We start from the raw sequence: 12,247 nt of genomic DNA on the forward strand, positions 1-12,247 counted from the left end.
GTAAATAACCTGTACTATAACAAATTATTAGTTTACAATTAGGAACAAGTATAATGTATATATATTTGCCTCTAAATCTGTTTTCTTCCCTCATAATTTAGACAATTTTAGTATTATTGACAAATTATATCCTGGACTTTATGTTTCTCACTGAAATATTAAAATTTCTAATGTAAATTTCCCTTCCCTTCCCTGCCCTTCCCTGCCCTGCCCTTCCCTGCCCTGCCCTGCCCTGCCCTGCCCTGCCCTGCCCTGCCCTGCCCTGCCCTGCCCTGCCCCGCCCCACCCCACCCCACCCCGCCCCACCCCGCCCTGCCCTGCCCCGCCCTGCCCTGCCCCGCCCTGCCCTTTCAAATACAAAGAACCAGAGGTAGGAAAGGGAGTTGCATCCTGACTTTGCCCACTAGAGGAGGACTGCAGACGCTGGGGCCTGTGCCGAAGGGTACATCAGATTCAGAACAGAAAGGATCTGAAGCTCTCAGGTAGTATCTGTCTGATCAAAGAGCAGTTTGTTCAGGTATCTGACCTTCTGGGAAGACTAAATTGTAATCTTTGGTCAAAAAAGCACTCTGCAGAAATGCTAAGCCAAAAAGTCAGACAGTCTCTTATGGGAGACAGAAATCAATTCTCTAATCATTGATAGAAAATAGCCAAAATCATATTATAGTTAATTTTAAGGATATTAAGCTACTGGCATATACACACTTAGTTTTTCCTCTGTTTAAATCCTTTTTTTCTGTACTTTCAAGGTCAGTAGGGTGGCTTATCCATGTGAACTTGACCATATGTTCCTAAAACTATATAATAGCCTACTCAAGGACTTACTGTGATTTTGTGTGTTGCATAATATTTTTGTGAGAATTCTCAATTATGTAGACCAGAAATAATCTTGCAACAACTTCTTAATTTTTTATTTTTAGTACAATGCTATGAGAAAATATAATACAGCAGGATTGCAGAATCTTGCATTTTGCAAATATTTAGTTTAACTGAGACATAAGACCTAGATAAGAATGAATCCTTCAGCAAACAGAATTTTTCATTGAGAAGGAACAGGCTATTTTTTTTTATTTTTTTTTTTTTTAATTGAGAATTTTTACTTTTTGAACTCTGCTTGCTACTCACTCTCTGGGGATCACGTCACATGGTGAGAAAGACTCATTGACTATTTGTCTATGGTCATCTTTGGCACACAGCTTCCCAGTTAGCCCTCTTTTTTGGTGCTACGATGCAATAAGGTGCTAGGATACGATAACTCCTGAGAAAACACTCGGGAGTTGAAATGACAAGGGGCAATAAATGTCCCTGGACACAGATGTGACTGAAATATTAAGCTTGACTGCCTACCTCTGGTAAGTTATGATGGGGACACTAGGGATGGAGATTTACAGAGCTGGTGAAAGAACATGCTTTATTTAACGGAATGCAGGGACTGTGAGACCTAGCAGAATATTAAGTTAAGTGCTTGGAAGTTGATGGGTACAGGGAAGCAGTAGTGTAATACCCTGACCAGTGGAGAAAGGCCAGCAACAAAATGAAAGTTTTCTTAGTCTCTGGACTAGGGAAGAGAATCAAATACATTGTAAATCATTAGAAGGTATGAGGGAATAGGAAAATAATGTAAGTCTAGGAGTGGAGGAAGAAATAAATATGAACAAAACATAAGGGCTAAAGCAGAAACAAAAGGGAAGATAAAAGTCATACCAATGGAAGGAAGAACAGAGGTGCAAAATCACTTAAAAAGTTATCTATGTCAAAAGCAGACTTTATGTGATCAGGGAAGTGGATTTAATGAAAGAAGCACATGCTATTTGCAAGTGGGTGCAGTAGACAAGACGTCAGAAATGTTCTCCAATTATTTATTTTTATTGTCTTTATAACACCACAAATAACACCATCATATTCACATTTGAATGCATGTACCTTGAATACCTCAAAATGGAGAAATAACTCAGGATTAGGGTGAACTTCAGAATAATTCAAGGCTCATTATTCTGTATTTGTGCAGAAAAATGAATAATATCAGCATGTCATTTTACACCTCTATGTTTTGTCCAAATTAGCATATCACATGCCAGTCTAGTCTTCCTTGTCCTAAAAATGGTTTAGTAGAACGAAAAAAGTTGTTTTGAGACAGAATGACAAAGGTAGAATTTTTCTTTTTTATTCTGGAAAAGAAATAATTGCACAGTTTTGGTATGACAATGTATCAAATTTTTAGCTGTGTTGAGGAGATGGTGCATGAAAGACAGTTTGTTCTTATTGATGAGATTAGCATTTCACTGAGGACAGACAAATGACTAAACTATATGTGTGTATATATGTGGGGAGTATAGGCAATAAAAGAAGTAAAAAGAAAACAATCAGGGGAACTATTGAGTAACTGGAATCAAATCAAAATAGCATAAGACATAGAGCCAGAAGAGATGGCACAGTTTTGTATGAAAACAGTGGATGACTGATCAAGAAGACTGTATTTTTGGTCTTGTTTCCTTTATATTTTAACCCTTGACTAATGGAAGATTTTGCTTTAAGCCTCTTGGGATCAAAAGTATAACAAAGGGTCGTGCTCATGTTATTTACTATTGAATATTTTATCTCTCATAATTCTAAACTGCTATTTTAAATCTCCTAGTTACATTCATTAAGATCTCATGCCTGACAACAATTTGTATTAATCTGTGTTTGAGCACAAGTGCTCATTTTGGTTAGTGAGTTTGGTACTGTCACCTAGAAGATTATCTGAATAATGTATCCTTGGGAAAAAAATCCCTAACAGTCCTGTAATTGCTATCTTCTATTCTTTCAGGATCTTTCAAGTCTGTTGAAAACACTGGTTTTCAACTGCAGAGCTGTAGTTTTCAAAGTCTGTGCTTTGGTCCTTTTGATACAAGGACAACCTTCAAAAACTGATTAGAGGGTTTTTATGTCCTTGTATGTCCTTATCTTGTATGTCAGTATTGTGAACGAACATACCTGCAAGTATTCATATTTCATCTTAAATCAGAGCTTTCCACTGATGAAATCTTGGATAAAAAAGAAATTTCTAAAAAGTGTAGACTTCTGAATATCTTTGCAGAAGAAGGTGTATGATGTGCTTTCAAGCAACAAAAATCAAATGTCACCATACTGTTGAATATACTGAGATGTACAAATCTGGTAAAATGATCCATTATAATGGGAAGAAGAATTTCTTGAGCTTTCCTGAAGGCCGACTCTTCATTGAAGATATATTATCTGACCGTCCTTGTATCACTTCTGATCCTAGGAGCCAAAAATAAATTTACCATAGCAGAATTTAAAAGCAGCAGCCACCGAATGCTATGCTTTTGCCGGGAAGTTTAGGGAACATTATTGACCATAGTAACTCTCCTGCTGTTCCTCTGAAACTTTTCCCAGGAGCTGCACATTAACCTGATCATTCTTCCCAGTACACTTGTATCTGTGGAGCTTTGGAAGCTACAGACAACTTTAATGACATGTTTAAAGCTCAAAAAAATGAATATGCTAATTTAGATTAATCCCTTTACCATGGAATTCTGTGTATGCAAGTAAAAGTGCAGTCCTTGTGTTTAGCATGTGTATTGCAAGAAGGATTTGGTAAAAAGACAGTATAAAATAGTTGTTTTATTAAATACTTCTGTCTTTTTTTCCCTTCTGCCTGCATATGAAACTTTCTGGATTCTGCTCTATATTCTAAAAAATACTTTCCCAAGACATCCTTCTTCTGAATAAGCTACATAGCCAGTTATATATATATATTTATGAAAATTATTTTGGGTATAAAAATAGGTAGAGAAAGGAAGAAACAGAAGTATTTTTGTGGCAAACCATGTCCTTCCTACCTAGTCTTCTTGTTGTTTTTGACATTGGCTTCACATTATTTTTTTTCTTTTTTCAAAATAAAAGGTAAGACAAGAACTTTGACTAGCATAGCTCCTGATGATTCTGACTTCAGTGGAACAATATAAGTTAACATCCATCTTTTGATGAACTTTTAGCTGTTTTGTGCATTGTTACAGACAATCTGATTTGAACAATTCAAACTGTCCTGGGCAGAAACACTGCCATACTGACTCTGATGAAATGATGACCCAGATACCTGAGTAATTGGACTGAATATAGGTTGAAGCTTTTATTTACAAGCATGGATGTGCATTTCACAGCAGCTAGGCTAGGGTCATGATTATGTTTGGCACATCACTTTCACTCTGAAAAAATATCTTAATAGATTTTTCTCAGCCTAAATAAAAGGTAGGAGGGTAAAACAAATTGCTTCTTCGGTGGCTTGTACAGATTCTTACCCTCATTTTTTCAGCATTCAAATATCACCAACCTGTCCAGGATATTTTTGTCATTACGGTAGTCATATGCTTGGAGTACAGCAGTCTGCTTGTAGATTTACTCACATTTCATCTTGCTCCCTCAGTACTTTGAAAATGTTCAAAGGATTATATAGATGTTTTACTTTGGTTTAGGCCAGTGGCCATGCAGATGGAAAGTACATTAGAATACAGAAGGAAGATCTGATATCTTTTACAAACGGTTAGGCATTTAGGGAGAGAGTGTCAAAGCATCAACTAATTAGCAGGACTAACAGGTCTCTTATAAGGCCTCTTTATCTTTGCTTAAGGAAAAGGTGCATGATGCAGCTTGGCAGAGCTCTCTGGAAGCTTAAAAATACTGCACAAAAGGCTTACATACCATTTGATAATTAAAAGACTAGCACTGACATATGGGCTAGAAATAAAAGAGGGGCTTAAGGAGAGTTAATTAGTGAGAGGGTGGTCAATTCATTTAAAAGCAACTCTCTGGGGTTTTGATTTTTTTTCCTCTTGGTGTTTCTTTCTTTAGAGAAGGCATAAAAAATATGCACTTTTATAATTTATTACACTTGTCAGGTGATTCAGCAGAGGGTATAATCAAGAGTTATAATAATTTTTGTGATCATAAGACTCTGAAAATGAAACTCAGCTGTAACATTGTAATTACCTTTACTACAACACACTGTTGTGACACATAATTTTAATCTTATAGCATTCTTTCTTTAAGTTCTATAGTTCATGGGAGTTTTTAGAAAAGGTCTAGCCTATGAACATTTGAGTAGTCAATTTCTTGTATTTGGGTGAATGGGCATATGTGCACACAAATGAAGTTGGAAGATTTTGAGGATGATCAATGGTCAAGATCTGGAGGTACTCAAGAAGGGTAGGTACTGCAACTGGAATGCACCTTTTGGATTTCTCTTTAATCTTCTTGGAAGAAGAATTTAAAAAATCAAGAAACCAGGAAAAAAATATTTGATTCTGAAGTTTAAAGGAAGTGCTGCAATCCTCTTTTTCCATTACTATCTTTTAGAGTAGCTTTAATATCCTTTTGCAAGATTTTTTTTATTATTATTATTTTTTTTAATTTTTTTTTATTTTTTTTATTCGTACTTTTGTTGTGGGCTCAAAAGCACAGTGAAAACTTGGCCTTGCTTTCAGGATTCAAGGTTATCTTCCATTTATTGACTCACCCAGAGATGATGGAGCCTGATCTACTGTAGAACCTGAGTGCATCAAGACAGTGTTTGCTCCATGCATTTTCAGGTACATTATTATGGCATGGCATAACTTATAGGGCCTGAAAAATGCAGAGCATCTGTTCCCCTCAGGACTGGGTTGTCACACGCAGTATGGAACTAGTTTTTTCATGAGAGGCTTAGCTACATGTAGAGAGTTAACATTTCTCACTTCTTTTATGTGGGCTTCTAGGTTTTACAGTGCCATATGTGAAATTACTGTTAAAGATTTCATTGAAGAATTGATACAGTGATGGTAGTCACAGTCCGTATTACAATCATTCCTACCACTCTGTGTACTGTGAAAGAAATCTAAGGCCTGTCCCTAGTACTTGAAATTAAAACATAGCATTGGTCTTATTTAATGTAATACTTTTCACTATTTTTGAAGGGCCTAAGATAAATGAGTACTATTTCATTCTCCATACACATTAGGCAAAACCATCTGCTAAGTACTATGTATATAAAGGCCAAAAAGAATCTTTTGCAACACTGTATGCATACATATATGTGTAATGCCTTTTAAATGAAACAAGAACAAAATTACTTCAGCTACTCTCCTATCTTATCTGTATATGACCTGAAATGGCTGCTGACCTATGCAAATAGATCTTATGAAATGCCACAGTATTTACATAACTCTATGGAATTCACTTGTTAGAAAATACATTCTTCTCAGCTGCATTTTAAATTATGTCAATTTATAGGACTTCTGCAGAAGTTGATGCAAAGGAGAGCAAGAGGATACAGATATTTCTGTAAATTTTTTGCACCTCTCCATTACTACGTAAAGAAATTCTTCCAGTGATATGAAAGTAATTAAATCTTACCTTATCAAGAAGCCCAGATTCTTCATGAACCTTTACACATATTATGAGAAAAAGTTTATCAGGATAAAATAACAGAAAAAACAAATACCGATTGACATTAAAGATTAATCACAAGGCAGAAGAATATACCCAGAATCTTGGTTAGATTTTTCTGCTGCTTTTTCATCCAACAGAGATAAATATCAACATCCTCATGAGGGGAAGCAGATGGGCAAGTACCAAACTTGTCACTCTCATGACTTAAGGAAGCAGCATGAAACTGGGACAGGGCAACTACATTAGATACCAGGCAAAGGTTCTTCACCCAGATAGTGGATGGGCACTAGAACAGCTCTCCAGGGAAGTGGTCACAGCATTAGCCTGACAGAGTTCAGGAAGTGTTTGAGCAGTCCTCCAGACAGATGGTGTGACTTGGGGAGTCAATGATCCTGATGGGGCCCTTCCAGCTCAGCACATTCTGTGGTTCCATGATACAATCCTTTGATTTCCAAACATTTCTAACAATAGTATTTTTTGTTGTTGACCCAATTAATGTGAACATTTTACCTGTAATGTTACAAATTGGGAGGATTCCTTATAAAATTTAAACCATTTATTGGAAACTGGATTTAGTACATTTTGATCTGCTTTTGACATTTTTTATTACTAAACAACCTAAAAGCATGAATCTAATTGCTTGGAACTACTTACTCATCACTACTCTATTTTCACTTATAACATTATGTTTTTGAGGGAAAGAGGTCAGATTAAATTACTAACAACTTGAAGTTTGTGGTACTTATCATTCACTGAGAATCTGTACAGCCTCACAAGCCTTACTGCTGATAATCCACTAGGATCTTTAAAAATAAGGTATACTTTTTACTCTTAACTTACATGAATAATTTAACAGATTCTGAGTATGATGGAATTCTTATTTATTGCCAGTTTGTGAACTTTTACTTTAGTCAAAGGGCTTAATTAAAAAAAAAAAAACCAAAATATATTGAAGGATTTTAAGCTTTCTAAAACTGATTTGCACTATTTGGAAACAGAAATACTGATCTTACATAACAAATTTTTTTGGCACAAAATTTAATAAAATTGTTCTACTCAGACTTGCCAATGAAATTTGATGGTAGAAAACTTTTTTTTTTCCCATCAGCTAAGAAATGTCACACCCCTGTCCACTGTGTTGTAGCTGGAGGGAAAAAAAAAGTCAATATTATTTATTGTGATCTCCAAACATCCGGCATCATTTGTGTGTACTTAATGATCCTGACAGCTCTTCAGAACACCGTGGGATGAGAAAAGACAGTGGGAGTAAGACTAAGATTCTTTCATAGTGGAAGGCTATAGTGAAACTTCATAAACATCCGTTCCTAAGAAAGATCTTGAACAGGTTTGCTACTTAGGAAGTACACTTTCAACATAACACAGGATGTTCATGACATGAATTGGAAGTGGTCTCCTAAGAAATGAAATGGAAGGAATTATCTCAGTTTACTTCAGCTATTGCCATCTGCAGAGAAATTAAAAATTTTTGGTGTCTGGAAAACTGTAATTATGTTTTGAGAAAAGTTTTTAAATTTTGAAGGGTGCTCTATTTGGAAAACTAATGGAAATATTTGACTTAATCCTTGAGGCTTGTGACATTCAAAGTAATCCATCATTTTTCATGCTAGTTTCATTTACATAGCCGAATCAGAGTAAAAATGGATATGAACATTGCAATTAAGCCAGTCACCAATTTTTGTTGGAAAAATATATTTTTAAATAGACAAGACAATTCTATTAGTAATATAAATTTATTTTATTCACCATGTGCTGTACCTTCTAAAAGTAAAAAGAAAATTATTTTTGCTACAGATCTTTAGAAGATGCAAAGTTTGTCTTATGTAATACAATATAAATAGCAGAACACATTCTTGTAATCAGGCTGGTAAATACATAGAGAATTTCATGTGTAAAAGTTGCAAGGATGCAATAAAAGTAATTCTACTCAAATTCACTGTTCATGTTTCCCCATCGTTTTATATACTTTCACAGACAGTAAAAAGAAAACAAGACTGTTTTAGGAAACTACTGAAAGTCTTCTATTATATTTATAACATTATAATGTAACATTTTGGGTTGTAACAGTGTCTCTGTTTCTCTACAGCTTAGCCACATTATCAAGACTCAATTGTGGAAAAAAAGAAAAAAATGTAGGGAAGAGAACTTCTGCGCGTACAAAAAAAGGGAAAAAAAAAATCAATCAAATAATTAAAATGTTTAAAAGAAAAAAACCCCTCTAGTAATTTTAAATTTTTCTTCTGTTCCAAATACATTTTTTTTTTTTGTTTCATTTCTTATTTTAAAATTGAGTAAATAATTAGGACATTATATGACCTTTTACTTAAAAGTGAGAGAAGGGATCAAACCATATGAAAATTCATTTGAGGCTTAAAGGGAGTAAGTCTCCTGTTAAAATAAACCCAACCAAAAAAAACCAACATAATCTAAGCTTCCATGAATTCTCGCGTACCATGACTAACAAGTTCTCTGGTAATAGAAGATCTTCTTACACAATATTTATTTCATCATATTTATATTCATTATATTTATTTCAGTGTTCTTATTGCACAGCAAGAAGAACACTGAAATAAATATTGTATTTCAAGTGGCTTTAACTTCTGAGAAGAATGTTTTCTCACAAGAAAACTTTTAGGTAGGAAGAAGTGTACAGACTAACCTTTAAAATAAAAGAACAACTACTCATTTTGACATTTCAAGGGTTCCATATTATCGTGGGGTTGTCGGTAAAAAGCATGTTTTGAAGATTACATGAGTATCTAGTGCTTTTAGCACCATTGTGGAAATGTTTATTTTTTATTTTATTTATTTTATTTTACCATTACGGAAAAGTTTTCGGTATGCCTGCTTCACGTAGCAGAGAATTTTGTGAAGTCCTTGACCACCAAATACTGGAGTACCTAGTTCTGCCTTTACTCAAACTAAAAATGTGGCTCATGTTGATAGGTTCTGACTTTATATAGGTCTTGTTAATTTGTTAGTACACCCAGAAAGCAGTGTTCTGGTTTGCTCCCATAGATAAGACCATGTATCTGTGGCTATCAGTAGGCAGATTTTCCTTGAAAGTTTGTGCATTTCAGTGCCTCTTCACTGCCCTGTGTCTCTATATCCCCACTGAAACCAATTAGGAATCCTGTTGTACAAAGCACCACACAACCATGTCAAAATACAAAGGAATATTGGACATGATAGATAAATGAGAAGGCACTACTTACTGTTCAGTTTTTAAATGCACGCATTTTAAACACAGAAAGATTAAAGGCCTCATGTAGATAAGGCTGTGAATCTGTATCAGTGCTAATCCTTAGCTTCTCTAGAAATCACAGGACCAGGACTGGTGTGGGACAACCTTCATAACCTGTAAATGGCTCCCCAGACTCCAGCCAACATCTGGAGCCTGGCAGCTTTTGACATCAAGAGACAGTGAGTTCTTTGCTTGCATAAGATGGTGTGGTATTTGCAGCAGTGAAGGCCACTGAATCCGTGTTGTCTCCACACACCACTAGGTGCAGCAGAAACAGTGCCACATTGAACCTAGGGGCCTTTCTCACAGGATTAAAAATTGCCTCTCTCTGCAAAGAAAAGATACAACAGTATTTTATTTGATAATTTCAATTAATCTTATTTCTTTCAAAGCTGTTGAAAATTTTGTATTTTTAAAATCAGATTAAAGGAGGATTCCATGTGGTTTTGAGGGATTTTTGGAGCAGAGGAGGCTGAAAATATTTGATATACAGTATCTGGTGTATTTCTAGGTAAATATTATTGTTCTTGAGACAGAGATTTTTTTTTTTTTTTAGACCTTTTCCCCATAGTGTACTCATTCTACAGAGTACGCTCATTTACAAATGTGCTTCTTTAGCACTACTTTAAAATATTACAATATTAACAAGAATAAACAGTATTTTTTTTTTTCATGAAGAAATAGAGTGAAAAATAGGAGTAATTTGTGAAGAACACCTGTCATCTGCAAATATAGACTTAGAGGAAGTATTCAGTAGTAACTTTAGGAATCACTATTAAAATCATACCCTGAATAAATTTTAAATAGGGATAACCCATTACCCCTTTCATCATCAGAGGTGATTTTTCCCTAATAACCTGGAGCAGCACCTGCTACATTGACATCACTGGCATCTCAAATCCTGTTTCTTTTAGCAAGTTTTCAGTATACCTAAGCCATTCAGGTATCATTAATCTCATATCAGAGCAAGATGCTCAAACTTCGGTGCATCTTTGGAAAAAAAACATTATTGGGTTTCAGAGAGAGATCTGAGGTCAGGGTTTCTTTTGTATTAGTAGATCAATAATAAAGATAATAATACAGTGCCACTGACTCTTGTCATGTCTGACCTTGAAGTACTAGATTATTGCTCCATAACAGTCAAAAATATTTCATCCCTTCATGATTGCTTCACTAATTTTTCACAATCTACAGAACTATCTTCTTCAAATACAAATAAAGTTTGGAAGCAAAAAGGTAAATGAAAGTGACACAGTTATATAAACTATGAGCCACAATAGGTATCAATTACCCTCGTAACTGAACACATTACAGAAAAGTATAATTGCCTTTCTATTATTGTGTAAAAAATGTTCCAGGATTTATCAAAATTAGTTTCCAACCCCTACAGAGGAATTTGATTGATTTATCTTTACTTTTTTAATGAAATAGCTTATTTTTCTTAATAGTGAAGAAAAAGACAAAAATAATTTAAAATATTTTAAAGTGAAATAGATCCATCATGTTGAAATATTACACTGCAAGAAAACTGCAGTAATATGGAGTAGAAAATTTACTGAGGAAGCATGACAGTGAATTTTGAAATTATATATATCTTGTACTTACATGAATGCCTTTCAACACATGTAGCTCATGTCAAGTCAGTTTAGAGATTTGGTTCATTATATACACAAGGCCTTTTGTTTGAAAAATATAGACAAGAAGACTTGTTAATCTATTTTTTTTCCAACAACTACTAATGATAATGCAAAGGTTGTTTGGCTACCTGACAAAAAGAGCATCAGAGAAGGCAGTGAACACTAGTCCAACCTTAAGAGAGTTTGTTATTAGCTTAATTTACTTTATTCTTTTTAGAAAATTGAAGGAAAAAAAACATGAGTTGTGCCTTCCTTGGAATTTTGAGAAAAGTACTAGCAAAAAAAATATTACTGAATCAGAATTCCTGTGCATACAACAATTATGAATTTTTGAAGGCCTGGCTTCTCATTAACTTACTTGTACTTACACAAAACTAATATTCAGCCACAATAATTTTATTCAGCCCAAAAATATGGGTTCTCTAATTGCGGCAGGAAAACCCTAGATTGCAACCCTGCGTAAGCTTCACAGAGAAGTTTGTTCTGTTTTACTATGATGGAACCAGAGAACTGCATAACCAAAGAATCATAGAATCTTTAGTATTGGAAAAGACCTCCACAGTCATCAAGTCTAACTTTTGACCTAACACAACCATACTAGCTTATCTAAAGCACTAAAGTGCCACATCTGGTCATTCCTTGAACACTGCCAGACACAGTGCCTTTCACCACCTCCCTGGGCAGGCTGTTCCAATGCCTGAAAACATGTTCAGGGAAAAAAAAATTCTGGCATCCAGTCTGAACTTCCCCTAGTTCTCTGTGGGCCAACATCCACTTGGCTACACACTCCTTTCAGGCAGTTTTAGTCCCTCCTTTCAGGGGGGACCTTATCACTCTTTTCAGGTCTCCCCTGAGCCTCCTTTTCTCCAGGCTAAACACCCACAGCTTCCTCAGCTGCTCCTCACAGGACTTTTGCTCC

At 35.2% G+C, this 12,247-nt stretch overlaps 1 long non-coding RNA gene across 1 annotated transcript; it reads left to right on the plus strand.

Moving 5' to 3' along the window:
- The first annotated feature begins 378 nt into the window (after positions 1 to 378).
- LOC111940793 (uncharacterized) lies at positions 379 to 8,379 on the plus strand. Its single transcript, XR_015280432.1, has 3 exons — positions 379 to 482; positions 5,487 to 5,591; positions 6,271 to 8,379. It is a non-coding gene; the product is annotated as an uncharacterized LOC111940793 (long non-coding RNA).
- The last annotated feature ends 3,868 nt before the right edge of the window (positions 8,380 to 12,247 follow it).

This window comes from Cyanistes caeruleus, chromosome Z (assembly GCF_971803275.1).
Source record: "Cyanistes caeruleus chromosome Z, bCyaCae1.hap1.1, whole genome shotgun sequence".
NCBI classification, from domain to species: domain Eukaryota; kingdom Metazoa; phylum Chordata; class Aves; order Passeriformes; family Paridae; genus Cyanistes; species Cyanistes caeruleus.